The 27035-nt window shown below is 39.4% G+C and overlaps 1 protein-coding gene and 1 long non-coding RNA gene across 3 annotated transcripts in view; one reads left to right on the forward strand and one right to left on the reverse strand.

Annotated features, from left to right (window-relative positions):
• Xkr4 (XK related 4) overlaps window positions 1-27035 on the forward strand; it is a 400918-nt gene that overhangs the window by 282592 nt on the left and 91291 nt on the right. The window lies entirely within an intron of this gene.
• On the reverse strand, window positions 8346-18150 carry LOC103695237 (uncharacterized). The gene is made up of 4 exons (XR_005505167.2): window positions 17306-18150; window positions 16463-16588; window positions 15762-15861; window positions 8346-14467 (listed from the first exon to the last, which is right to left on the reverse strand). It is a non-coding gene; the product is annotated as an uncharacterized LOC103695237 (long non-coding RNA).

Genomic DNA, 27035 nt, shown 5'->3' on the forward strand with positions numbered 1-27035 from the left:
CCAGAAGGAAGTCGTTCCCTCCTTGAAATCTTCCAGAGCTGAAAGGATTCTCCAGGCAAGAACTGACTTCCCCTAGACGCAGCCAACCATAGTACCACAAAAGAGAAAAGGAATTAACAAGGACTTCCATAGACCAATATATATCTGAATAGCTACAAAAATTAGAGAATAAATGGAAATCAACCAAAGGTTGAAGTTCCTTGTCTAGACATTTACCTAGAATCAACATTCTGAAGATTAAGTACTTATAAATTTCTATACCTATAAATATCTAATATAGCACATTATTTTAAAAGTAGTTTGGGGGTAGTTTTTCCTGGTTTGTAGAGTTGGAAATTTAAAATACAATACAGAGGAAAGGAGCACCTGCAGAAGGGAATTGTCATTCTTTGCTTGATGGTTAATTGGTTTTATAGCTTCCAGAATATTAGTCACTTCTCTGAACCCTCACTGTTAAAGTGAAAACACCAAATAAAAATCCAGCATCAGATTCGTGGTTTCAGAATGACACGTGAAGGATCTAGGCTGAGTAAAACAAACAAGGTTGGAACAAAACAGCATGATGACATAGCTGAAGCTGCTCGTATTTAACTTTTATGATCACGTGGCACACATAGACAAATTCAGTGCCAGAACAGCAAAGGGACCTTCGCTCTGAAAGTCTTTAAGAACTTCAAATATTGTCAACTGAAAAAAAATGATATTTTGCTTTGTTGGATCCTCATCAAAAATTGTAGTTTTCTACAAAAATCCCTTATGCCTGTTTAGAAGTGATATTTCAAATTCAAATGTTCTTGTGAATCATGTAGCAGTTCACCCTAATTCCTCCTCTGAATATCCCTGGAAAGATGGCTGGAAGTAGTGCGCTAATACTGTTAGTCTCTAAGATTCAAGTGGGATGGCAGGCTGTCTCTGGTGTTGAAGTCCTAGTAGAAGGTTGAGAATTGAAGAAAATCTTTTTCCTGACCAGAATACAGAAGACATCTTCGCAGGAATGGTGCCCATATGTATTTCATCCACATGCAAATACATGCCCAGCATAAAACAAGGCAGGAAAATGTGATGGAAAATGTACCACTTAGCCTGAGGCAAAGGGCACATTTATAACCACTTTTTTTCTGGACTAAGCCAGTAACTAAACAAGAGGTTTGTACCTCTGCAATGGGTTATACTTCACTGAATGAACAGCATAGTCTGGAATCTTGATTCTTGCCTGATTTTATTAAACTTCTCTTACTATTTCTATCCCTTAAAATGCAAGTTCTTATCCCATCTCCACCCACAAAATGTGCAGAAATCCACTACAGACCTTGAGAGCTCAGAATAAGTGCACAGACAGAAGCCCAAATACTTGATCACAGGTATCTACAAGAAGGAGGGAGGCTGTCCCTCTGGTTCTGTGGCTTGGGTGCTTTTGCCTATGAAGCCATGGGTAAGGGCAGAGCTCAGCAAATTGACAAAAGACTCAAGGTTTCTTGCTTGGAGGAAGAACTGGTGTTCAGAGTGAACATAAGAATAGAGGTGACTGGGGTGCTGTTAATCTTGGCACCAAAACCCACTAAGGACAGGCTGTTTGTATGTAGAATGCTAAATCTCTGAGAAAGGAGCAGCCAGGTACTTTGGGCCAGGAAATAAACATCCAGAATTCCTATGTCATAGCCCTAGTGCACTAACGTGCTATTACAGTTGTCCTTTAGTATTACTAGGGGGTTGGTTTCAGGGGACACATGAGTACGAAAATCCTGGGGTGTTCAAATTCCTTGCATAAACAGAGTCATATTTGTACATAAACTGCATTTATCTTCCCATAGACTGCAAATCCCTTCTAGACTACCTACAACACTTAATGTAATGTGAGTACTTTATGAACAATAGTTCTATTGTTGCCTTATATAGTGAATAATTGTAAGACAAAGTGTTCAAGTTTAGAGTTTTGTGTACATGCGAATTTTCTCAATTACTTTCAATCCAAGGTTATGTGAAATGAAAGATACAGAATATAGAAATACAGAGTTTGTATGTGTAAAGTTCACACTTCACTTAGGGTACCTAGACCTTCCTCTGAACCTTTGTCTCACAACACAATAGAGATAGATTATAAGTCTCCACACATTTGTAGTTGCTGACTGAGAGAGAACCAACTCCTATAATAGATCTCCGAGCAAGTGATTTCAGGTTCAAACTAGCAGAAGTAGAAAAAAAATCCTTTTGAACTTGAGCTAAAATGCCCTGCGTATGACTGTCAGTCTTTCGATTCTTGTGTCTTCTTCCAGCTTACTTCCCATGGCCTGGGAATAATCTGTCTAAAAACTACCTCTCTAGACAAAAGTATCAAGTTAACATCTAGATTCCCACATCTCCTTCATTACAGAGCTGCCCACACAGTTCTTTGTGTCTACAACACGATGGATTTCCTCCTTATCCTGATAATCAGCTATGTACACATCTGGGATCTTCTGTGGAAACAATTAAGTAGGGTTCCACCCAGAAAGTTATAGAAGAATTCTTTTGAAGCTCTCTAAATTGCTGTCATGACATGCACATATCCCATGATCATCACCAACAGGTCTTAAGTTCGGGTTACATGAACTCCATTCTGAAACATACAAGACTTTCCTGTCTGTCTCTTGACACTGATCACTCTGATGCCACGTATCTGAGCTGGAGCTGAAGAAGACACGAGACCAGCAGGCCTTACTGAAACTACAAGGCAGACTAGCTGCTCGAGGTCATTTCCTCTTCAAGGCCATGGGGTCAAATATGGAGGAAGAAACACCTTTAGGTAGTAATGAGGAAGTCAGGGCACCATTGGCAAACTGGGATAGAAAGACTAGGTAAGAGCTGATACACCCGTGCTTCTGAATCTACAGAACTAACTCAAATCTTAAAAGGCTTTCACTATAACAGTGGAAAGGGGTAGAATTCTGTGAACGTCATGAGCACATTTTACTAAATGATATAGGCCTGGACTAAGGTACTATGTGCTCCCAGAGTCCAGAGAAGCTATACGTTGTACTTCTTGCTCAATATGGTGACCACAAGCTAGCCTGTCTTTGATATATTGTTGGGAGCTCATCACCAAGTTGGCTGTGGAAGGCTACAGTGGCACTATTGATTGCCTAGAGAAATTAGAAATTACAGCCTTAAAAGTAGACACCGTAGGAGAAACAACAAACTGGTGACGTTCTCACTCTACCACGCCTACTCGCTTATATCTTCTCAAAGTGATGCTCGACCTCAGTACAAGTCCAGGTACCCTCTTAGAAAAAAGCACAATATAGGCTGAGCATCCCTAATCTAAAGACCAAAATCCAAAATGCTCTGAAATCCAATAGAGGTGGCACAAGTGTAAACTTCTTCATCTGATCTTATGTCAAATACAATCAAAGCAGAGGCACACTTAAATACAGAAGATTATCTTTCTACTCTATGCATAAAATATATAAGTAACAAATGATTTTGTATTTCAGTGCCAGCATCCAATATCACACTATGTATATTCATATGTACTAAAATGCCTTATATCTACAGACTTCTCACACATTTAGTGATACTTAACCTTCTGACCGCAGGCTACCAAATGAAGATACAGAGGAGAGGAGACTAGAATGCTGCTTCTCCACTCTGCCCCCGGAAGTATTAGCCACATGCTCTATGCTCTACTTTGCTCTCTGAATGGCTGGGAGATATTGGCTATGATGATGTTTATTGAGTCTACCCTCACAGTTTCCTTTGTGAGGGAAATGGCCCGTTTCTTTCCATCTGGCATCTCAGAGCATAGCCCAAGTGGGAGGTATCGAGATAAGCATGAAGCTTCAAGACAGCATGGATAAAGATACAAAGGGAAGGCAGTAAAAAATCAGATCCCAGAAGGACATAAGAGCAGCTTCTTTTCAAGAATCTGGGGACAAAGAGACCAACACAACTCATGACCTCTCCACCTGGCAGCCACCAAAGCTGAAAAAAGCTACCAGGCCAGCAGCCAAATCACTCTATCCAGTTGTACTGCTGCTTGATATATTGCTTTCCGGCCCCATCAAACCTACAGCATCGCCCTCGCCGTGAGCACTAGCCATAGCCAAAGATCAAACGCTAAAGAGAAGCTTGCAAAATCCCTAATGCTAAGGCATGTCTCTGATTCATGCCCAGGCCTGTGCATATGCCCTGAGACAAACAACCCACAAGATGCCTGTGAGTAGGGTTCTCTTCATTTTCAAAGATTATTGAGGACTGGAAAAGGCGTTTGACTGTACTGATTTGGTATGCAAATAGATAATGCATGTATGTGTGCATATGATCTTACTAAGAATTAAAACAAAAATTTAAAAACTCATTTATCAAATTGTTAGTCTTAGTAATGATGAAGTTAGAATTTACATGTTAACGAAGTAATTTTCTGAAAAACATCAACTGCTACCCACATTTTTTTATACTTCTGAGAAGTCTTACTTCTTTGATCAATAACAGAATATATTCTTATTTCTACTATGCTTAACTGGTGACGTAGCATTATGTAGCCTTTACAAAACTCTAATGGTGAGCCAGGCCTGGTGGTTCACGCCTTCCATCCATTTCCTGGGAGCTAGACACAGGAGACTCAGAAATTCAAGAGTCATCTACGTAATGTTCAGGGTAAGCCAGGGCTACGTGAGATCTCCCCCTTGAAAAAAAAGAATTAAGTAAAACTAAATGAATTAAAAATTCCAGTGAATAAATCCCAAGAAGTGTGAAAAATGTCTGAATATAGATAGTCTGAAGGTTATTTTCTAAAGTCTTTTGGGTAAACCATCATTTTGAGTCCAAGTATTGAATTCTCCATTAGTGATATCATGTGGTTGCTCAAAACATTTTGAATTTTGGAAAATTTCATATTTTAGATTTTTTGACTTAGGGATGCACTCAAGTTCAAAATAATTAGAGGCTTTTAGCATAATTCAGTTCCTTTTCTCCCCCCCCCCTTTTTCACAGTGAACTCCTGTGTAACATGTAAGGCAGTGAGCACAGTTTGACACTGGGAAGTTTGTCCACACTCCCGCCCCAGCTCCACATCACCACAGGACTGAGATCCTGATCACCATTTGAGCTTTGCATGTCTATGAGATTTTGCTCCCCCACTACAGGTCTCCCTAGGAAATAAGGGTTGAGGTTAGGAGGGCCTCACATGTTTATCTCTTTAGCTGTTCTTTATTTATGGAATGGACAAGGTCAGGGTAGCAGGGTGCCTCAATCCATCCCCGGGCCCATCTCCTTTTCTTCGTTTGCTCTGTTTCTTGTCATCTTCCTTTGCCTCTCATAGAGAATGTGCAATGCCCTAGTTTACAGTCCCTCTGTAACTTACAAGACTGAGAGACAAGCCTGTTCTATTATTTAGATGTACATTATTTATCCACTCTTTTCAGTACCATTTAGCCAAACTCCTATATATCACCTCACCATCACCAGTTTTCTTTGATTCTGTGATTTCTCTTTCTGTGGGAGTTCTCTCTTCTACTTCCTATCCCCACTCCTCTAGCTTTTTTTCTGCCAACTGAATCCCACTGTGATTTTTTTTCTTTTCTCCACTTATACCTACAATAACTATTATACTTATATATACAGTACTACGAACATCCCTTTTCTCCCCCAAACAATTTTATTTAAGGAATGACTGCTTAGTGTTAAACTGACACGTTTTCACAGTGTATTTACCGCTGGAAAATGACTCCAGTTATAGACAGTGCACAATTGTCACTGAAGGTCTGGTGTTAAAGCCTGGTGCCTGGAAGAACAATTTAAAAGAGAAAAATGTTACATTATCCTTACTACGACTTGAGTTTTCTGAACACTGCAAAAGCTTCCACTAAACCTGCAAAGGTGACTAGAATGAAAATAACAACAAAAGTCCCGAACAGTGATCTGACCCTAGAGGACCAGGTCTTCATACAAAACCCCTGGGGACAAGGAGAGCCAAGAAATCTCCTCAAAAAATTACCAACCCCATTAAAATGACCACCAATGAAAATGACCTAAATGAAACTCTAGAAATGCAATTCAAAAGAATAATTATAAGTGTCTTCACACAACCCAAAGAGAACGTGAGTATATTCCAAAAGAACACAGCAAACACTTGCATGAAGTAAGGAAGTCGGATGAGGATATGAAAATAAAATTCAATAAAGGAAATGAAGCACTGAAGAAAAACAAACCTGAAATGGTGGTCGAAATGAAAACCACAGAAGCTCAGATAACAAGTGCACGGGAAAGCTTCACTGGGAAGAAGAATCATGCAGAAGATAGACTTTCAAGACAACGGGGAGGAGTTGTATCATTCAGTGGAGATAAATGATAAAGCTTCCAAAGCTTATGAATGAAGCCCCTAAGAGCATTGGACACAGGAAATGACAACACTTTCAAATGCTAGTTACAAGAATGAGAAAAATCCCGTGCCAACAAAATAGAAAATATTTTCAATAGAATCACAGGAGAAAATACTTCAAAGTTAACAGAAGAAGTGTCTATATAGATACAAGAGGCTCACAAAACATCATAAAGACCGAACTAGAAAAAAAGAACACCGGGAATCCCTACATATATATATATATATATATATATATATATATATATATATATATATAATCCCTACATATATATATATATATATATGTATTAAAAGCTTCAAGAGAGAAGGGTCCAACTACATTTAAAGGCAAACCCATCAGAAAAGTAGTTTCTATATCAATGGAATCCTTAAAATCCAGAAGCTCTCAGAAAGTTGTATTTCAACATCTGAAGGACCCAATTACCAACCTAGCCTAGTATGCCCAGAAATAATATCATAATTGAAAGAGAAAGAAAAACGTTCCATAGCAAAATCACACTGATGAATTTATAATTACCATGCCAATCCTCACAGGATGCTGGAAGTAATACCTAAGATAAAGATTTCCAAGATATTACAATGAAAACATAAACAAGGCTACAATAGCTATCAAAACAGGGCTTAGAAAACACCCCAAACAACAAAACAACAAAATGATATGCACCAATAAAGACTTTTGAGTAACTATGAATATTAATAGTTTTAATTGTCTTGTTAAAACTACAATAATACATTGGATTAGTAAATAGGATCCTTTCTTTTGATGCCTCTAAGAATCATGTCTCACCCTCAGAGACAGAAGCTAGGTTAGAGTGGAAGGATTGAAAAATATTTTTAAAATAGGACTGCAGGGGTTGGGGATTTAGCTCAGTGGTAGAGCGCTTGCCTAGGAAGCACAAGGCCCTGGGTTCGGTTCCCAGCTCCGAAAAAAAAAAAAAAAGAACTAAAATAGGACTGCAAAACAAACAGGGGTCACCATTCTCTGTGTAATAAAATGGACTTCCTACATATGATCAGAATAAGCAAAGTGACTTCATATCTATTGAGAGAACAATTCATCAAGATAACTTTACAATTATAAATATATATGTACTAAATACAAGTTTACACTATTTCATAAAATGAGCACTATTAAATATGAAATTACATGTCGATCGTGACACATTAATAGCGACTTTGTTGCTCCATTCTGACAATAGATGAACTGGAAAAATGTAAAAGAGAAACATTGGAGTTAAATAGCTCTATAGATCAAATGGACCTAACAGACATTCATGAATAGTCCACCAAGCATTTCTTCTCTGCAGCCCATTGAACATTCTCTAAAATATAACATACAATGGGACACGATGCAACAGTCAAACAAAACAGGAAAATTGGAATAATCATTTGTATTCTATTTGATCAAAATGGAATAAGATGATAAAATAATAGCAAGACAAGTTACAGAAAATAACAAACTCCTAGAAATTAAAAAAAAAACATAATTGAATAATAACTAGATCAATATACAATCTAGGAGGAAAATTAAAGTTTCTAGAATTGAATAAAATTGGTGCATCCCACAGTAGGCTAGACTCTCCTACATCCATTAAATCAATCCTTCACAGACATGCTCACAGACCATGCTCACATGGTAGAAAATTATGTAATTTAGACATCTTTTTCATGTATTTCTAGGCTATGTCAAGTTTACAGCGTAGGAAATATAATGTTAAATCCTTGTAAAAATACTTGATATTCTTAGAAATTAGAGTAATTTAAATTAAAGTTGCCTTGAGATTTCATCTGACTTCAGTTTGAATGGCAATTATCAAGTAAACAAATAAAAATAAATTCTAATGGTAAAAAGGGACCCATATTTGCTGTTAACGGGGACAGTAAAATAATGTATTCACCACAGAAATCAGTCTGTACGTTCCTCAAAAAATAAAAGAACTTCCGTAATGTTCAACTACAACATCCTTGGCATACGCACCACAAGGACTCCATACCATACAAAAGACATATTGCCACTTCTGCATTCATTGCAGTTCTATTCACAACAGTGGGAAAATGGTATCAGCCTTGATGTTCTTCAACTGATGAATAGATAAAGAAAATGCAATACATATACACAATGGAGTTTTATTTAGCAGTAAAGAAGAAATTTTGCATGAAAATGGATGGATCTGGGAGATCACCCAGGCTCAGCAATGCAAGTACCACATGCACTCCCTCATAAGTAGATCCTATGTCTAACTCTTCAGAAGAGTGTGAGTACTATTTAATGCTGGTAAGAGTCCAGAGGATGGAAAGAGCCCCTTAGACCAAGCTATGTGGTGGAGCAGAAAGCATCAGGCCTGAAAGAAGAGGAGCAGGAAACAGCTTTAAAAATAAATATGTAGGCAGGGAGTTGAGTCTAGGATAGGAAAAAGACAAGGGGAGAGGCATGGTAACCCAATTTATGCATATATAGGTTTATCAAAAATATAATCTAAAAACTAGAGTTTGAATATCTGTTACCCAAAAGAAGGATAATGCTCTTCTCAAAAGTCATAGGTTAGTCAATAAAAACTCTCAGTGCTGGAGGGGGGGACATTTCCTTATGAGTTGTTGGTTGGAGCATGGGTGGTTGGCAGAGGCCTCCCAAACGAGATAGGCTCTTAGAGGCCCACAAGAACTTGATGGTAAGACCCTATCTGTAGACACTATATACTTTGGTCACAAGACAAAAAATAAATCCAGCTGGGGCTAAGCTGGATGCCTCTTCTATTCTAGCTAGACTTTTTGATGCTGTGATAGGCGATGCACCCTGCTGGGAAGAGAAAAGTTTTACCCAACTATGAATCCTGTGAGTGATGGCCAGCTAGGGACAATAAACATTAGTGTGCTGCAGTCGCATGACTCTTATGAGAGTAACCAATTTCTTGCTGTTCTGATTTGAGACCACTCCACAGGAAGGAATTCATCCCTTGTCCTCGAGCTTAGTAATAGGCCCTATCCTAGAAAATGCTAATATTTTGCTAAATGGTCATGATGTCCAGTTACCTTCTAAATGTTCATGTTGGTATTCATAGATTAGTGCTGTGTTCAGCCATGATCAGGGAAGCTTATTCTTGAAGCAGACAGTGGTTAATGAACAAACACATAATATGTCAAAACTAAGGGATAGTAAGGTGTGTTGGGCTCTAAATAAGATATGTATGTTGCCCCCTCTAAAGATCGGGGATCATCACCATGAAAGATAGGTTAGAAAGATTGCAGTAAGTATTGGGTGGGGAAATGTGCCTCTGGACAGCAGGTTTGAAAGATAGAAAGGATCCCACAACAAGCATCCTAGCAACAGTAGGAGTTTGACTGGGAACTGTCTCCAGGGAGAAAGGTGGAAGAATGGTTGAGATTGATTCCTGGCATCAATTTTGAACTCTTATATGCATATGTATAACATGTACACGCACACATTAAAATGGAAAAAGAAAAAATTAAATCATAGGCATTAACTGCCTTTGTAATTCTGTGAGCTCAGCAGAATTAAAATGGCATTCAGGATAATGATCAACAAAGTGAATTATTGGGCAAGTGAGGCAGACTTAGGTTGAATCACGGTCTCAGTCATTGCCTTAAAGTGGATTAATGGAACCGTGTTTGCTGCTCATGACTGGCAAGTATCCTGTTGCACAAATCCACCTGAACGTCAGGACACATTTGGCTGCTCTCCTCACAGCTAGAACACGATGCTGGTTTCCCATTGGTGGGGACCCTGAATCCTCTCAACCAGCCTTGGAAAAAAAGAAGGGCAGAGGATAGATCCAGAAGCAGCTTCTAAAAGAGTATGCATATATTTGTGCAGAGATTATTTTATAAATAATCTAAAGTAAATATTGTTTATTATCTGGTCTAAACTCTGTTTTAAAGTATCCTCATATTGTTTCAAGATAATGATGTGCTGTTTCTCTTGGTATCAGTTAATATTATAGAATTACGATAAGGACAAAATTGATAGAACTGGGTGGATAGATGAATGGATGGATACAAACATAGACAGATGCATGGCCAGTTATCACATATAACTGCTATAATAGTTTTGTGAGACTTGGTCTTTCCCTGTACTCTGAAACATGCTGTATAGCTTGGGCTGAACATAAATTCATGTCCCTACTGTTTCTACAATATTAAAGCTCAGATTGCAGATATCCACCACCTTGCCCTGTTATCAGTCCTTCAGAAAAAGAATTATCATAATTCCTCATCCCTTGGTTAAGATTGCTAAAATTATACTGGAGTTTTATTCTATCGTAAGTATTAGCATGAACTCTTATTGAGAGCCCTTGTATGTTAAACTGCACTGTGCCTTGCAGTTGAGCCATTGCATAAGGAATCTCTTCTAGGAAGAAAAGACAAATCAGCACACATCACTTCCATGTTGATCACAGAAATACTCTGCGTTCTCCTTATCGTCTTCACCTGCTTTGTTACTTTAATTTCCATTACACAATGATTTCAGTATTTAGGCACTGTAATGTCCAGTTTAAGCACATTGTATGTTTTAGTGTAAGCCTTTGACCAGAGCTCTCCTGATTTTATCTGCCTTGTTTTGTGCATGAGATAGAAAAAGTAGATGTGCACGTGCAGCAGTTACTACAGTAACTCTTACCTGTCCATCATGGCAGAGCTGCTCTCGGTGTTTGTATTTTGCTTCATTCTCTGAGTATGTTCCTAGTAACTTCTGCCTCCCAGAACGACAAGCACAAATTATGTCTTTGATGCTGTGTTGTGCCTGCTGCCTTATGTGGTTTGACATCTTTGCAAAATCCCTGTTTCTCCACAATGAAAAAATGTCTGGTACAATTTGTGGAGGAATTTGATGCCTTAATAGACCAGATGATTTAGACATTCCTTTTAAAGTGCTTCGATGCTTCTGGAGAATGAGAAGTTGGCTTGGGTTTTCAGCAGAATGCTGGTTGTCTTAGAACTCAGTGGATAGGAAAAAAAACCCTTTCCTAGGTGTTTGAAATCAAGGTACCAATATGTAATGGTCAGGTTGGACATGTGCAGTAAGGAATTGATCCTGGCAGCTAGATGGACAAGTCAAGAGAAAACTAATTAGCATGTGGTATAGTGTAACGTGTAGAAGAGAAAACAAGAAAGACTGAATAAAGGAGATGGGGAAAAGTTCAATGTAGCAATGTAGATAATGAACATGGGTTATAAAATCAGGCTATAGAGCTAATTGGTTTTCTTGTTCTAATTCTGTCATGGATTTTTCATTTGTGATAGTCCATGAGTACATAAAATAGCATTGATAGTGAAAGTATAAAATCCACTGTGAAGCTCCAAAGTTTCTATTCCAAATGGCTACTCTAACTATATAGAAGCTCATTGGGTAGGAAAGTGTAGTGGGTGCGAATCCCTGAACAATGGTAGACTAGGTGAGGAAAAAGTCTGAGAGAGGTTGTGTCTCAGAAAATAGCTAGGAGGATCCTGTCTTCACAAAGTGGGGATGGGGCAAATGAGTTACAAGAGTTTAGGAGAAAGGATGCTTGCAAGCAAGCTACTATATGACTGAAGGGGACACTGGAGAGGTCATAAAGGAGAGCAGAAAAGATAATGAAAGTCACCTACCTTACTCTAGGCCCAATGGTGTAAAATAGTACCCTCTGTAAACTTTCTGTTAACATCACCTCCACAGCCTGAGGGCTCTGATGATGTGAAGCCTAAAAAAGGCTGATGAACTCTAGCTGGCAGTCTTCAACCTGAAGGGATCCTGGAAGGCACTGGGTGATGGCACCTGCCACACCAGACCACCACAGAAAGCACACAGAGATGGACTTTTTGACTTATTCACAATCTGATCTAAGCCAGAGAAGTCTCCAGGAAAGGAGAGATCCCTGGGATTCACACAGAGCTTCTGATTATCATCCCCTAAATTGTGACCACTGAGGATAAGGGAAGGAACTCTAGGATTATGGAGGTTCGGTGATCAAGGTTATCTTCAATATCTTACCTGACAGGCACTAACTCGAAGAGCTTCCAAGTCAGTTGCAGCTCCTATTGTCTGTGGATGTCACTACCAGTTTGACATACCTGGCCTCTTATCCATGACCCTGATCACCTAAGAGGCAGCAGCATACATAGGTCATGATAAGTGGGCCTGTGCAGCAAATAAACGTTTTTGGGTCCAGCGTTACCTGAGCTTATTTTCTTCACCACACAGATTCCCCCTTCTTAAAATTGTTTTTCGATTCCCACCTTCAGACATTTCTTGGGACAAAGTAAGGTATTAGAGATAGAACAACGGTGCCAGCAAGTACTCCTAACAGAACTACCCAAAGGGCAGAAGGCGCTGCCCATTAGCTTGCCTCTGTGAATATTATATCTGTGAAATATTATCATATTTTTCTTCTCATGTGGATATGTCTCCCCTCAAATCTTTCCACATTTGTACATGATTGACAGATGTCAGATCCAGACCATACAGAAAATGCACATAGAAGTCTGACACAATGACAGAAAGCTAGCTTCTTAGGAGTCTTATCCCTCCTCTGTGTCCTAGCTCAGGTCACGGTCCACAACACTAAGAAGCACATGTTTGGGACCCAAAAATAGTCTCCTCTGTTGGATAGTGCTGGTTCCTAAAAAACAGACACACCCGTCAAAGGGTTGAAGTATCCAGAGCATCAGGCATGAAGACATTTCAAGTGTCTAGGCTATTTGTCCTGACAGAGCTCTCAGGTCTCCTGACAGATGTGCAGTTTGGTAAATGGAAAACACAGCCTAGGTTTATGCACTCTAGAGATGTGGCAAAGTTCCAGACACTAGCCAGAAAGATACACGTGTAATACCAAGTGCGTTTGATAGGGGATGAGGGAAACAGTAATTTTTGATGACAAGTGGATGATAACATAAGACTTGGGGGCACAATAGAAACTGAGTCACAGAAATAAAGCAGGCATATACTTGCCATACGTGGTGCCAATAAAAGGAGACTGACCCAGAAGAACAAGGCAGACACCATGTAGCCTTTGTGTCAGGAAGCCATCATAGACTAAGACTTTAATTTGTTTCTGGGATTCTTTAAATTTCTCCTGCCTGAACCAAACTTCACCTAGCCGGCTAAGCAGGGAGTGATGATAGATGGGTGGTGGGGAGTTGTGGAGTTTTACAAATGCTGCCCAGGAATATCTGTCTCCAGGATCTGGGTTACATCTTCTACCAAAGTGCACTTCCAGTAGTAATAAGAAGAGTCAGTGTACTGACATTTACAGTGGTTTCCATGTTAGTACCTGAGAGGTAGAGTGAGTCACCAAAACCAATGTGACTGTTACCTGTCAGAAGGGGTCAGAAAAACATGAGACAAAAACAGCCAGAGCACTTCGAAGTCACCTACGACTTAACAGCTGATAGGAGAACTTTGACCTGTGATTTGCTCATCCACGAGTTGAAAGGGAGGTGCGAGTTCTTCAGGCCTGTCTCTGATTTAACAGAAGACGGTCTTGCTGTGCTAGGTGGCACATATAGCATAAACAGCTGTGTGACTTGGGCTACTAATATTGTATTGGATATTTCAAAAACATTCTACATCCTCATTTCTGTCTTCATTGCAAAGAAGCAATAAAGCAATCCGTGCACCAAGCAATAAGATACTGCTAAATGCCCAGATGCCAATGGAGATGCTTAATGCCCAGATTTCATTATCCTGCAATGAGAGCCTGCTTGTGATAGCAGCAGAATTAGTCCTGCAAATATGTGCCATTGGTACACGTCAATTAAAAGCAGTTACAATTTAGAAATAGTTACAATCTATGGTCCTGGGATCTCTTTTTAAACACAAACCTGTCTGAGAACATGAGCGTTTTCATAACTCCAGTAGCCAGAAAAGACAGTGGGTCAAAGAGTGTTGACCTCTGAGAAGCAGAGGACACGCAGCTGTATCAGAAACTCCACCTAAATGCTCCTGCACCAGCAGCTCTGGTGCCTTTCTTCTCTCTAATTGGCTGTTCCCAGTGACAAGAAAACACAGCTTCATCTACTTGGAATCAATTTTGTTCAATGGTCTGGTGAGAAGGGGAGATGATAGAGAATTGTCATTGCTATTCTCAATGGCTGCTTGATTCCTCTGTCACTGGCCTGAAAAAGAAAACACAAGACCCTGTTAAAATGACACTGGTAAAGACTTCTCTCATGAACCTTACCCTCTCATCTCTTGGCCCATTCTTTGTCTACTGTACATCTCAAATAGGACCCAACTTTCACCTGGCCCCTTTGCTACTTCCTGGTAAAATATCTGTCAACCTATCTTTGCCTTTGTCCCCTCTACTTCCATTGACCCATGATGTTGGCTTTCTAAATCATCTTCTGAGTCACCCCAGCACTCATTTCTTCCTGAGCTTTCAAACTATGTTGGGTAAACCAGGATAGGTCCACATCAGGGATCTACAGGATCTCCTGCATTCACACGAACTGAGTCTGCACAAGGATCACAGTCCTGGACTGTGTTCTCATAGTTGCTCTTGATCTATGTCTTGCTTCCTGGGCCAGGAGCCACCACCAGCCTTCTGCCACCTATGCTGGTATCTACTGCTCTCTGTCGCCACCCTTCTCCTTTATATGAAAGCTATTCTTAGGTTTAGAAATTTAAGGCTTCTACCTTGTCTCCAATTATCATGACACATGTCAATATTACTACTTCAATGGCTGAAGAAGGAAACAAATAAAAATTGATTACCCATTCTCAATAGGAGGAATATAATTAACACTCCATCACCAAGTTGTTTTAAGGACAGAACAGCACAAAGCATATAAAGTGCTTAGCACAAAACCTGGCACATAACATGTGCTCAGTAAATATGCTTTGACTTTCTAAAATTTGTATTATTAAGTGTTCTACTTAGAACAATAAGTAGTGTGTCAGAAGTAAATTCTTACAAGAAAAACTAGTACAGAACCCTGGGACATATTCAGGAAAAATTTTGGAAATTTCTTTTTCTCTTGAACATTTACTTACAGATACCCAAAAAAAGCAAAATCTTTAAGGAGAGCCAAAAACTGAAGTTTCTGCCCCTTGGCTTTAAAGGAATTGGACCAACTCATGAAGTAGGTAACGTTCTCTCTCTTTCCCGACACTCAGCAACTGCCCTCAATCTGAGCAAAACAAAAATTCATAGAATACTTGACCCATCACCACCTATTGAAATGGCCTACGTACAGTAATAATCGTTCACAGGAGCCTCTATGGTCCTTCAAGACTAGAACTCCTGACAACACTGAGCTGCTGTTGTACATGAAGGTCAGTGGCAAGATGTCTTGGTACCTATTGGACTTGTATGTGCTTCCCTGAAAAGCCACTTCTTTAAAGTCACTCACCTGAGTGAACTCAAACTTAGTATCCCCAAGTCAGAAATGGAAATAGTCCCAGAATTACCATATCTCATTTCAGCATCTTGAAGGCAGTAGGAACTTCCACAAGACTCGTCAGTTGGAGAAACCGCACATCTTCAGCTATTGGCAGGTGACAGCAAAGCCTGTGAGGATGTTCATGGAGTTGGATATTGATTCCCTGACTAGTTAATGAGGGAAGAATAAAAGACACAGAGTAGACATCATGTGGTTTTTGGACTCAGGCCCCAGCCAACTCTCACTGAGGCCTAGCCTTCAGTGATCAACCAAGAAAATGGAATTCACCTCTGTGTAAAGTTGGATTGGGAAGGGACAGCTAGATGATTAGAAAGCTCTTTTAGGCTGTGATTTTAGTGCCTAATCGACAGTAAGAAAGGAAAAAGCACAGCCTCTCAAAGCAGCAGCTGCAGCAGTGGAGAAGGAGGAGGGAAAGGAAGAGGGAGAAACAGAAGAAAACAAAAACAAAAACAGCAACAGCAGCAAAATTCTGAAAGTTACAATGGCACATCTAAGCCATCCAGACCAGCAGCCATGGGTCTAGCTCCCAGAAAGCATTTGCTTACTTATATATTCTCCGGGACCTTTTTTCTCCAAGGTTCATTTGCCCGATCTTGAAACAAACGGACCAGATAGAACAGAGACGAAACTGAAACACTTGAAAGCCCACCAGAAAGCAAATCCACTTACAAAGATATTTGAAACACAGAAAATTTAAAACCTTCTCACCAGTGGATCTGATTTGGGTCAGAGATGCCTGATTCAGGAAGAGCCATCCATATTGAAGATTTGAAAAGACCTGGGCCTAGCCCTCTCACTTTTCTTCCCACAGCACATATCCAAGTTCAGAAGAATCTGTCCAGGGGAGTGAAGCATATATTTCCTGATATTAGTGATGAGCAACTGAGACTAGAGAATCATTTGTCCTCTAAGGTGTCCCAGGAAGCAAAAGTTAATGAAACTGCTCAATGAGACTTTGATGGGAAATATAATTAAAGCCTCTGACAAAATCATCCCCATGTTTGAGTCTGATAACGATATCACTGGCAGGAATCTGTGAGGAAGGGAGAGATTAAAAGACAAACCCGCATCTATATCTTTTATCATGGATATCTTACTGGAAGTCCCCTTTTATGGTTAATAATATTTAGTGCAGAAGCACATACATGTACACACACTTTTAACTGCTTCCACTTTTTTGTGAGAAGAAATGAAGACACATCATCTTCTGTGCTGACCCCATGATGAAGAAATATGTCAAAATTTCTTTCCTATAACAGACTTTACTTAGTAATATTTACTTAATTATCTTCCTTACTGCTGACTTTTTTAATTCATTTTTTTATTAACTTGAGTATTTCTTATTTACATTTCGAGTGATATTCCCTTTCCCGGTTTCCGGGCCAACATCCCCTTAACCCCTCCGCCTCCCCTTCTTTATGGGTGTTCCCCTCCCCATCCTCCCCCCATTACCACCCTCCCCCCAACAGTCTAGTTCACTGGGGGTTCAGTCTTAGCAGGACCCAGGGCTTCCCCTTCCACTGGTGCTCTTACTAGGATATTCATTGCTACCTATAAGGTCAGAGTCCAGGGTCAGTCCGTGTATAGTCTTTAGGTAGTGGCTTAGTCCCTGGAAGCTCTGGTTGCTTGGCATTGTTGTTCATATGGGGTCTCAAGCCCCTTCAAGGTCTTCCAGTTCTTTCTCTGATTCCTTCAACGGGGGTCCTGTTACTGCTGACTTTTGAGATGGTGGCAAATTGCATCTCTTAAATATCCTGTAATAGCAAATATAATGAAATAGTTTACCAAAAAATACCTTTTTATACTTAAGACTTTTTTGTACTTTAAGACTCAGATGGCTGAGTAGGATGGTACACACGTATACCATTACCACTTCAGAGCCCAAGGACTTCAAGTTCCAGGACAGCCTAGGTTACCTAGGGAAATAGTGGGTATGATACTTTGATACATGTTGTAATTTTCTACATTGTAGAGAAACAGTGAACCCATGTCATCTACTCAAACTTAAATTGGGTCTTGTAAAATAAGAAAGAAACCTCATGCAGAAACTGTTTATAAATCATTCATTACTATATTAAGATACATGAAGGATCAAAGACAACAATCAGAAGACTAAATTGAACCCTTGTGTTCATTGAGCTAGCTGGCCATTCTTTGGTCCTTGAGGCAAAATGTGCTTGCATATTTATTTACTAGTCAGATACTTAGTCAGTATCTGCATTGAGAATGACACATTTCTGGGTCTGAGAGGAATTTAAAACTCAACAGCAGGGAGTCTTTGTTCTCCATGCATTTATAGGAAAGCAGACACATGGGGTGCAGAACAAAAGATGAGGACTGCCAAAAGAAAGAACATTTGTATCTTGTTATAAGGTACCAAGGTCAGAGAAAACAACTGTAGGTCATCGAAGGGAATCATTTTGTCTATGTTTATTATTGCATTTATTATATATTACTAGTTAGCAAATTAACAAAGTTGAAACAGTAAGTTCTTCTTTGCTTAGTTTGGGCCGTGTGAGAGGTCGGCTGTAATTGATGACCTATCTGAAATGTCTCATGGCATCATAAATAAGCTGGCAGATTGGACCTCCATCATCACTCAGAGATTCTGCTAAGATTTAATGTGAGTTACTTATCTGGTTGCTGTGAGAAAATAACTAGCAAAGGTAATCAGGACTGGGAAGAAAGGGTTGATTTGGTCTCCTAGGTTGAAGGTGTAGGTCAGCATCACCAGGGAAAGGGGCGGGCAAGAGCACAAGGTCACTGGTCCAGTTTCATCCTCATTCAGGTAGCAGAAAAGATGTCTGCCATGGCTCAGCTCTCTTTCTCTTTTTTTATTCATCCCAGATCTCCAGCCCATAGGACTGCCCTCATTCAGGGTGGGTCTTATCTCATCAATTAAATCTTTCTGGAAATGTCCTTAAAGAAATGCCTCGAAGTATGTCTCTTGGATGGGTGTTTCTACATCCTGTCAAATGAACAATGGAGATTAACCCTCAGAGGTGGGGAGGAGAATGTCTGTTTCTGTATTCTCAAACACATCTACTAGCCAGTCTTAGTGCTATTCTCATGGGTCTCTGAAAGGGAAAATTCCATGCCAAATAGTCTAAGAAATAGCTCCCAAGATAGAAGCTTCTGTGTGTAGTTTAATAAACAAATCTCCTTTCCAATATATGCTATATGGTAAGGCCATTGTATGCTCAAGAAAACAGCCTTGCACAAGTCATAAATGCCAGAAACTTGGGGTTCATCAAACACTATTAGAGAAAATACACAAATATATTGTTGTTCCTATTCAAATTCTAAGACAGAACCACAAGATCCAGTGCTATAGACTATGCTATTTTCCAAAATCATCTCAAGTCATAAGTGTGTTAAGGATACTGGGAAGAAGACAAAAGCACAATATGGGTCTCCTGTGCCTTCTATGTATTATTAAAGGAAATATTATTTTTCTGGCCAGCACCAGGAAGGTATTATATTTCAGCACCTACAGCGGTAGAGGCTAAGAAGAGAAATCCGGGGTAGCTATACTCTATTCTCTTTGCTTCCCATTCAGAACATTTAGTCCTGTCAAAACAGGGAGAGTACATCTTGCATTGCTATCAATAGTCTGTAATCATGCAGAAGAAAAAAAAATCCCTGAAATCTTAAAAACAGCTTGACAGTAAAATGCCAGACAACAATATGCGCTGGCCTTAGAAAGTGCTGCTTACATCCAAGATTATGCAGTTCAGGTACTGGGAAAGTTTTGCCCTTCAGAATTTCTGATTACCCTGCTCAGTTTGTTAGAGGCAGCAAAGCCATTGATTTAGAACCAAGGAAGGTAACACCTAGACACTGGGAGAAGGTAGAACAAAGGATGTTACAACATCAGTTGTAAAGAAGCACAGTAATGTCAGAAGCTAAACTCATGCACGCCTTGGTTACTTTCATGTAATACATAAAGAAATAAATCCTTTGGCCCATACCTTGCCATTTATTTATTGAGCTCCTGATGCTAATGCCAGGGATTAAAGGAAGAAGAAAGAAATCCGAATACAAGTCAACAAATTATCATTACTAAACATTAGTGACATCTTTGATATTTGTAAATCATTAGTGCTCCTTCAAAGGACACTACTGAAGAAGAAAGCTGAGTCTACCTTATTTTATTTTCCAATATTCAGACAAGTTAGACTTTATTAAGACTCCAAATGTGCTAGTTGGTAACTGTAACTCAGTACTCTAGAAACTGAAGCAGGAGGATCACTATGAGTTCAAGGCCAACTTTAGCTATATGGTGGATTCTAGGCCAGCATCATCAAAACCATGCGATCCCATCTCAAGTAAAAGAGAGTTCAAAAAGATTTCATTTAAAAGCATTTTAAGGTTAGAACATGCAAAAAGGTTCATAAATTATGTAATTAGAGACAGAGATCATGGTGAAACAAAATCAAAGACTATTTCTTTTGGGGAGGGGATATAGCTGTGGTCAATGTACTTACAGCCAAGTGTGAGGACCTGGGTTCAATCCCTAAGACCCACATTGAAGAGCTGGATATGAAAGTGCTTGCCTGTAATTCCAGTGCTGGAGAGGTAGAGGTAGGATAGTTTCTATTACTTGATAGGCAGCCAGACTATCAGAGTCATCAAGATCCATTGAGAGACTCTGTCTTAAAAATAAAGAACAGAACTATCCCAAGAGTACACAGGGATGGACCTATGGCTCCAGCCGCATATGTAGCAGAGGATGGCCTTGTTGGGCACAATAGGAGGAGAGGCCCTTGGTCCTGTCAAGGCTCAATTCCCCAGTGTAGGAGAATCTTAGGGCCAGGAGGTAGGAGGGAGTGGGTGGGTGAGTGGGGGAGCACTCTCATAGTAGCAGGGGGAATAGTGGGTTTCTGGAGGAGAAAATGGGAAAGGGAATAACATTTGAAATCTATATAAAGAAATACCCAATAAAAGAAAAAATGTTAAAAGAAAAAAAAAGTAAGGTATAGAGGGGTTGAGGAAGACACCGGACATAGAACTCTGGCCTCCATACATATTCACACTTATAAGCACACTCACCTACACACACCCACATGTGCACACACTTACATACACAGTTTATAGTTAGAAAAGTTGTATCACATCCTCTACTTTGGTACCTAGCTTCAAGTAACCCAGTGGTTAATGGAAGTCATCATAAATATCAAAAATGATAATACTGATAAAACCGTGGTAATGGGATAGCTTGTAGCTTGGCCTACTAGAAGGGCCAAAGCTGAGGCCCCAGAAAATGTGTGATGTGCCTTTAGGAGCAGGTAGAGCACGAAGCAATAGGAGGCTATTATGTTTCTATTCTCACCATAATTTTCAAATTTGTAATTAAAGGCCTGGTCTGGAGCCCTACAAGTTAAATGAATATGCAGAGCTAGGAAAGAGCACTCCAGGGAGGCACTGAATGAGATTAAAGAGTTGGATAATGCAGCTAGTAAGAAACAAAGCAAAAATGTATGGAAAAGAGAAAGCAAGAAAGATTCTAGCTTAGGGCATGTGTCCAGTGCTGATGGTTCTTTCTCTTTGGGCTGCATTACAGAAGAGACCACCGCTACAGCTCTTCCAGGGATGCTCTGGCTGTGCGTGTGGATGCATGCCCACCTCTTGTCTACTCTACCAGTTTCTTCACCTACGCTTTCACTTGCTGGAATAAGAATGACTCTGCACGAGGGGATCTAGCTGTATATAATTTGGCATAGGTTGTGTTGATAGAAAGATGGTTCTGAATTAATGTGCTAAAAAATCCCTGTGAGAGTATAGTATTCTGTGGAAGGCAGCACAGCTGGAAGATCATGATCCAGGGGCTGACTAGAGATGGACTATGTCAGGGAACGGTGCAGGAGCCTATCAGGCAACTTGATTACATCAACTACTTTTCATTATATCTAGTCAAATGTTCTATTTGTTTTTAGGGAAAAAATTTCAAAGAAAAGAGGTTCTCAACCTGACGTGTACATCAACATCACCTTGGAAACTTTTACAAATGCTGACACGCAAGGCATACCTCATATGGATTGACCAGTCTCTGATTGAGAGTCCAGGCACAAGGTATCTGAATCTCCACAGGAGATTCCACAAGCAGCCAAGGGTGAAAGCCATTGCTATGGAGGGTAATAATAAAGCTCAGTCAAGGAACCCACAATGGATTGAGATGACTCACCCATGTACACGGTGGGCAGGGGCATGCACACACACACACATACACACACACACACACACACACACACACACACACACACACACAGAGAGAGAGAGAGAGAGAGAGAGAGAAAGAGAGAGAGAGACTCCAGAAATTGTTAACACCTGATAAACAGTAAATTCCCAGCTCCCCTTTCCCTAATTCCAGTGTTTAGCAATCCAGTGGGTAGGCACATCCCTGGTGCACTGTCTGAGAATGAATGAGAAGGAAGTTTGTCCATCTACTCTACACTGAGAACAGATGCTTCCTTTCCTGTTCTCTTCCCAGGCTCAGTAAGAGGGTAAACATTTCACACAGGTCGGTCTACTCAGGATGACACAGTTCAGAGCCATGCTCTCTGCCACACTATGCCGAAAATAGTTGCTGATACTTGATTAGGTTTTTCTGGTTTCAGTTTTTGCAGAATACAAATCCAATTAGGGATTGGAGGCCTGAGGAAAAAATTAACTACAAACATGCCATCACACTAGCAGAATGGTGTGAAACTCCAAATTGAAAAAAAAAAGTAGCTAAACTGTATTATAATTGTGCTTGATGTGTGTGAGTGGCAAGGAACATGACCTCAGAGTTCAGTTTAAGGAGGTACTTTCTGTCTTCGACTTCTCAGTGTCTCTTCAGGAATTCAGTTATGTGTTAATTTCATGGTCAATGTTCAGTCCATAATAACCAAACATCTAATACCAAGAAGGACTTAATATAGTGCAGTCTGGGTCCTATTCACTGTGGTTCTCCAGAAAAGACGCGGAATGAAATGCAGAGAACAATTTCTGTGCCAAGAAAAAAGAGACCATTTCTACATGGGGTCCCCACATCAGTGGTCTCCTGGGAAAACGAACTGAAGTGTGGAAGTAGACACATTACCGGCATGAGCTCCTAAAACATGGTCATGTGAAGGGCACGAAAGGCAGGATTTGCCAGGAGAGGAACTTTATAGATGTCACTGTCAGAAAAGCCTCAGCCACACCCCATGAAGCTGGAGGCTTCGAGCTGCTCCTCATTAAGGAAAGAGGAAAGCTCCTCTTATTTCTACCCAAAATAGCCTTTGCACTGGACATGACTGCCCACCAGGAGCCATAAATTTGGTGTCGCATGGCACACCTGAGGGCTCTGCTGCATCTAGGGATCTTCTCAGTCCCTCTGTCAGCTAATGACAAATTTATTTTTCTAGCTGCTACAGTTAAAAGCCTTGTTCTCTCCATGACAACGTGTCAGTTTACACTCAGGCACACACAGAGACAGACACATAGATGCACACCACACACAGATACACACACACACACAGAGATACACACACACACACAGAGATACACACACACACACACACACACACACACACACACACACAAACACAAACACACACATCACCTCTTCCCTCAACAATGACCACTGGTTTTAACTTAAAAATAGATCCATAGTTCTACAACCTCTTATGCTTGCACAAGCCTGATCCTATCCAGGGTCATCACAGTTTGGCTTAGCCTGGGTCTCATTTGTCTCCTTTCGTCTGCTGTTGCTTCCCTATTTTCAGCACGGCAGCCAAACCAACCTTGTCAAAACAGAAAGAAAAAACACTGCTCATCTGTCCAAAATCTTTCAGTGTCTGAACTTTCTCTGACCAAAACCACAGCTTCAAGCTCAGCAAAGCTAAGTCTGCCCACAGAATTAGTGGCTCTTCCCAAATTCCATAGTCAGTCATTTCACTTCTTTGGACATTGGATATAATGTCACCTTAGAAAAAGCCTACAATCCATACTTTCCTACCCTGTTCATGCTGAAGGCCTTGTCAGTTCCTTAGTATCTTATTTCCAGCACACTTACACGTATGACATTGGATGTGTTGGTGGACTCTGTCACAATAGGCTGTGAGGTGGAAGAGTTTGGAGATACTCTGTTTATTAAATAACTCATAGCATCTACTGCAGTGTCTGGCATGTGCTGCAGGCTCAGTTAATTAATATGAAAACTAAGAAGAGAACAGGGAATTAATTGCAAACCTTAGAGGCCTAGTGTGACTCTTCGTCATTCAAATGTATTAGACTCTACTCTAGTCTAATGGATCTAGATTCCATGATCCAATCTACTCCATGAGTTTTAACAATTTTTATTCTAATGTTTTATTACCACTCTAATAGTATCTAAATATTTTAATGCATGACATAATTGGTCTAGCTTCCTGAGGCTTTTAAACAGATTGATACATTATTAAATAGATAAGGAATCAACAAGTGATCTCCTGGGGTCTAGTTATGGTCCTGCTTCTTAGCAAATTAATAATAAATTGATTTGTCCTTCGGTACTGCTAAGATACTCATTCTCATCAAGAGTTGACTAGTCTCTTCATCATAATCAGGGTCAAGAACATTTTTGTTTGGATTTGGTTTGATGATTTTTTTTTCCTCATGATGCACAGGAGAACTGGGGAGAAATATAGAGATGTTGAGAATCTTCCTAATTTTTTTCATGCCTTAAAATTATTTACTTCTACATTTAGTTCTCAACACAACCCACTGATAACAGCACAACACCCTTCTGAATTTACAGGGGGAGTCTTGTTAAGATTTGGGAACTTAGGATGGGTGCACACAGTTCAAATAAAGAACTCAGGATCTCCAATCCAAAACAGAGGCGATTGTGTTACATTGTGATTTGGGTTTTGTCTTGAATTTGTTACTTGTTTTACATGCTTGATTAAATAAATTTCTCTAAGAAGGCAAGCAATAAGCTAAGCAATCTACTCTCAGAATATTATGCATAAATATATAAATATAGATATATATTTCTGTAATTTAGAGCAAGAAATTTACATAAAGGTATCTATCAGTACATTGGCTATTATATAGTGAGGATGCTAAACCATGTGTTTTTTCTATTTAAGTTTTTATTTTCTTTTTGGACTATAAAGGTTCCTATCCCCGGGTGCAATCACAAATACAATTAATAAATCTGAGCAATATAAAGCACTTGAAGCACTCAAAATAACACAGCAAGTGCACTGTTACCTTGGCTCTATAGACCGCTTCTCTAAGGCAGTAATAAGCGAATGATTAGACTTTTAATTTTGGCTTTGGAAAGGATTGAATTCAAGACCTTGCTTTGTTTTCCTATCCTAATAACAATAACACTGTTAATAACACTTCACTTTTCTGAAGTGCTTTGATGTTTATCAAGTGTTTCCCCATATATTATCCTATTTGATTCTCACAGTAACATTATTTTGAAATTTAGTAATGAAAACTCTTAATATCTTAGGCAATTTCCCAAGGGTCCGAAAACAATTTAAGAGGCTAAATGAAATATGAAAACTTGTCTTTGAAGTCCAAAAATCTTCCAAATTTATCAAGTGGTTTACATGGTTAAGAAGGACAGACAGATACAGAGACAGACACACAGAAAGACAGACTCCTGGTATACCCAAGGGACCACAGTGATATTTATAAATATCAAGCCTTTTAAAAAAAGATTCCTGAACTTAATCTTCAAAGACAAGTTTCATCACTAAGTCCAAAAGTATACAATTAGGGCTCGCAATTCATAAATAAAATAAATTATGGAAAATTGGTATAGAATTGATAGACTTCAAAAGATGTTGGTCAGTTACAATGTGAAAAAGCTTTGCTAAAATATATCAAAATACAATATGGACTAAGGTGAAATCTACCTAGAGTCCATCAAAATGTCTTTCTAGTACAATACCAAAAAATGCACAGAGTACTATATATTGTATATGGATACAGGACTTAAAAATTAAAGGGAAGAGAAAATATAATAGTAAGATCAGCAGGCGGAGGGACAACTTCTCAAGGAGTAGAGCATTGAATAGGTGTTGGAGACGGATATCTCAATACATCCTAGTTAAAGAGAAAAGTTCATTCGAAGCTGAAGGATAATCTACACAGAAGCTAATGAAACAATAAAGCAACAGAAAAGCCAACATTCCACATGAACTCCCAGGGAAAATAGTGTTTGATTCTCAGAATCAATGGAGAATGAAGGATGAGATCAGACAAAAGGCTTTGACTGACAGATTGAAAGGGTACTTACTAGCAACTCAGACTGTGGAAACAGTATGGTAATCTTTAAGCACAAGAATGAGAGGGTCAATGTTACAGTTCATGAAACAATTTTGCAGCATAACATAAAAGAAATTTGAGTAGGAAAACACACCTGGAGGCAAGGATATCCATGAAAACAGTATTGCTTTAGTTCAATAAAAAGTGACAAGGTCTAAACTAGAGTGGTGCTGATGGGAGAGGAAAGGATAAATAAGTAATGGATTAGTTCTGTGTAACATCAATATATACATGAATGTCTTTGAAATGTATACAATGAACAACATGTATGCTCATTTCAAATGGAATTAATGGGCTGGATATTAATGTCTCAGTGGTTAAGAACTGACAGCTCTTCCAGAGGTACTGAGTTCAATTCCAAGCAACCACATATGTAATGGGTTCTGATGCCCTCTTCTGATGTGTCAGAAGAAAGCAACAGTGTACTCAAGTACATAAAACAAATAATTTTTAAAATAAAGTAAAATAAAATAAGGTGGAATTAAGTTCAAGAAAAAGTATATTTTAATCATCTATTCCACTGAACAATGACACCTTGAAAATCATTCTAATACCAATTTGACACATGATTTAAACATTTAAGTTAAAATGGCCAACTGAGCAGAAAGGTGATCTACATAACTGAGTTGTGCAATAAACACTTGTTCCTTCTCCTCTTGAGTCTCTCGACACATTTCTTCATATTGTTTGCTCTGCTACTCTACTGTAAATGCCACTTTCATGTCACTTCTGTTTGGAAGCCATGCTGTTCTTCAGACTGACACTTCATGCTATATATTACCCTACGACCCTCAACTTCCGTGAGTACTTTCTTAATGCCTCAATTTCCTCTTTAACCTATAAACTTCAAGAAGAATAGGAATATAACCCATGGCCTACTTTAATGTAGTATTTTTGTCAATGTAAAAACTTTATACTGAGAGATATTTTGAATTGCATAGTTTTTTGAGGTTTTTGTAAGTTCCAATAAAATTCAGAGGTTCTGTCA

Source organism: Rattus norvegicus, chromosome 5 (assembly GCF_036323735.1).
Source record: "Rattus norvegicus strain BN/NHsdMcwi chromosome 5, GRCr8, whole genome shotgun sequence".
NCBI classification, from domain to species: domain Eukaryota; kingdom Metazoa; phylum Chordata; class Mammalia; order Rodentia; family Muridae; genus Rattus; species Rattus norvegicus.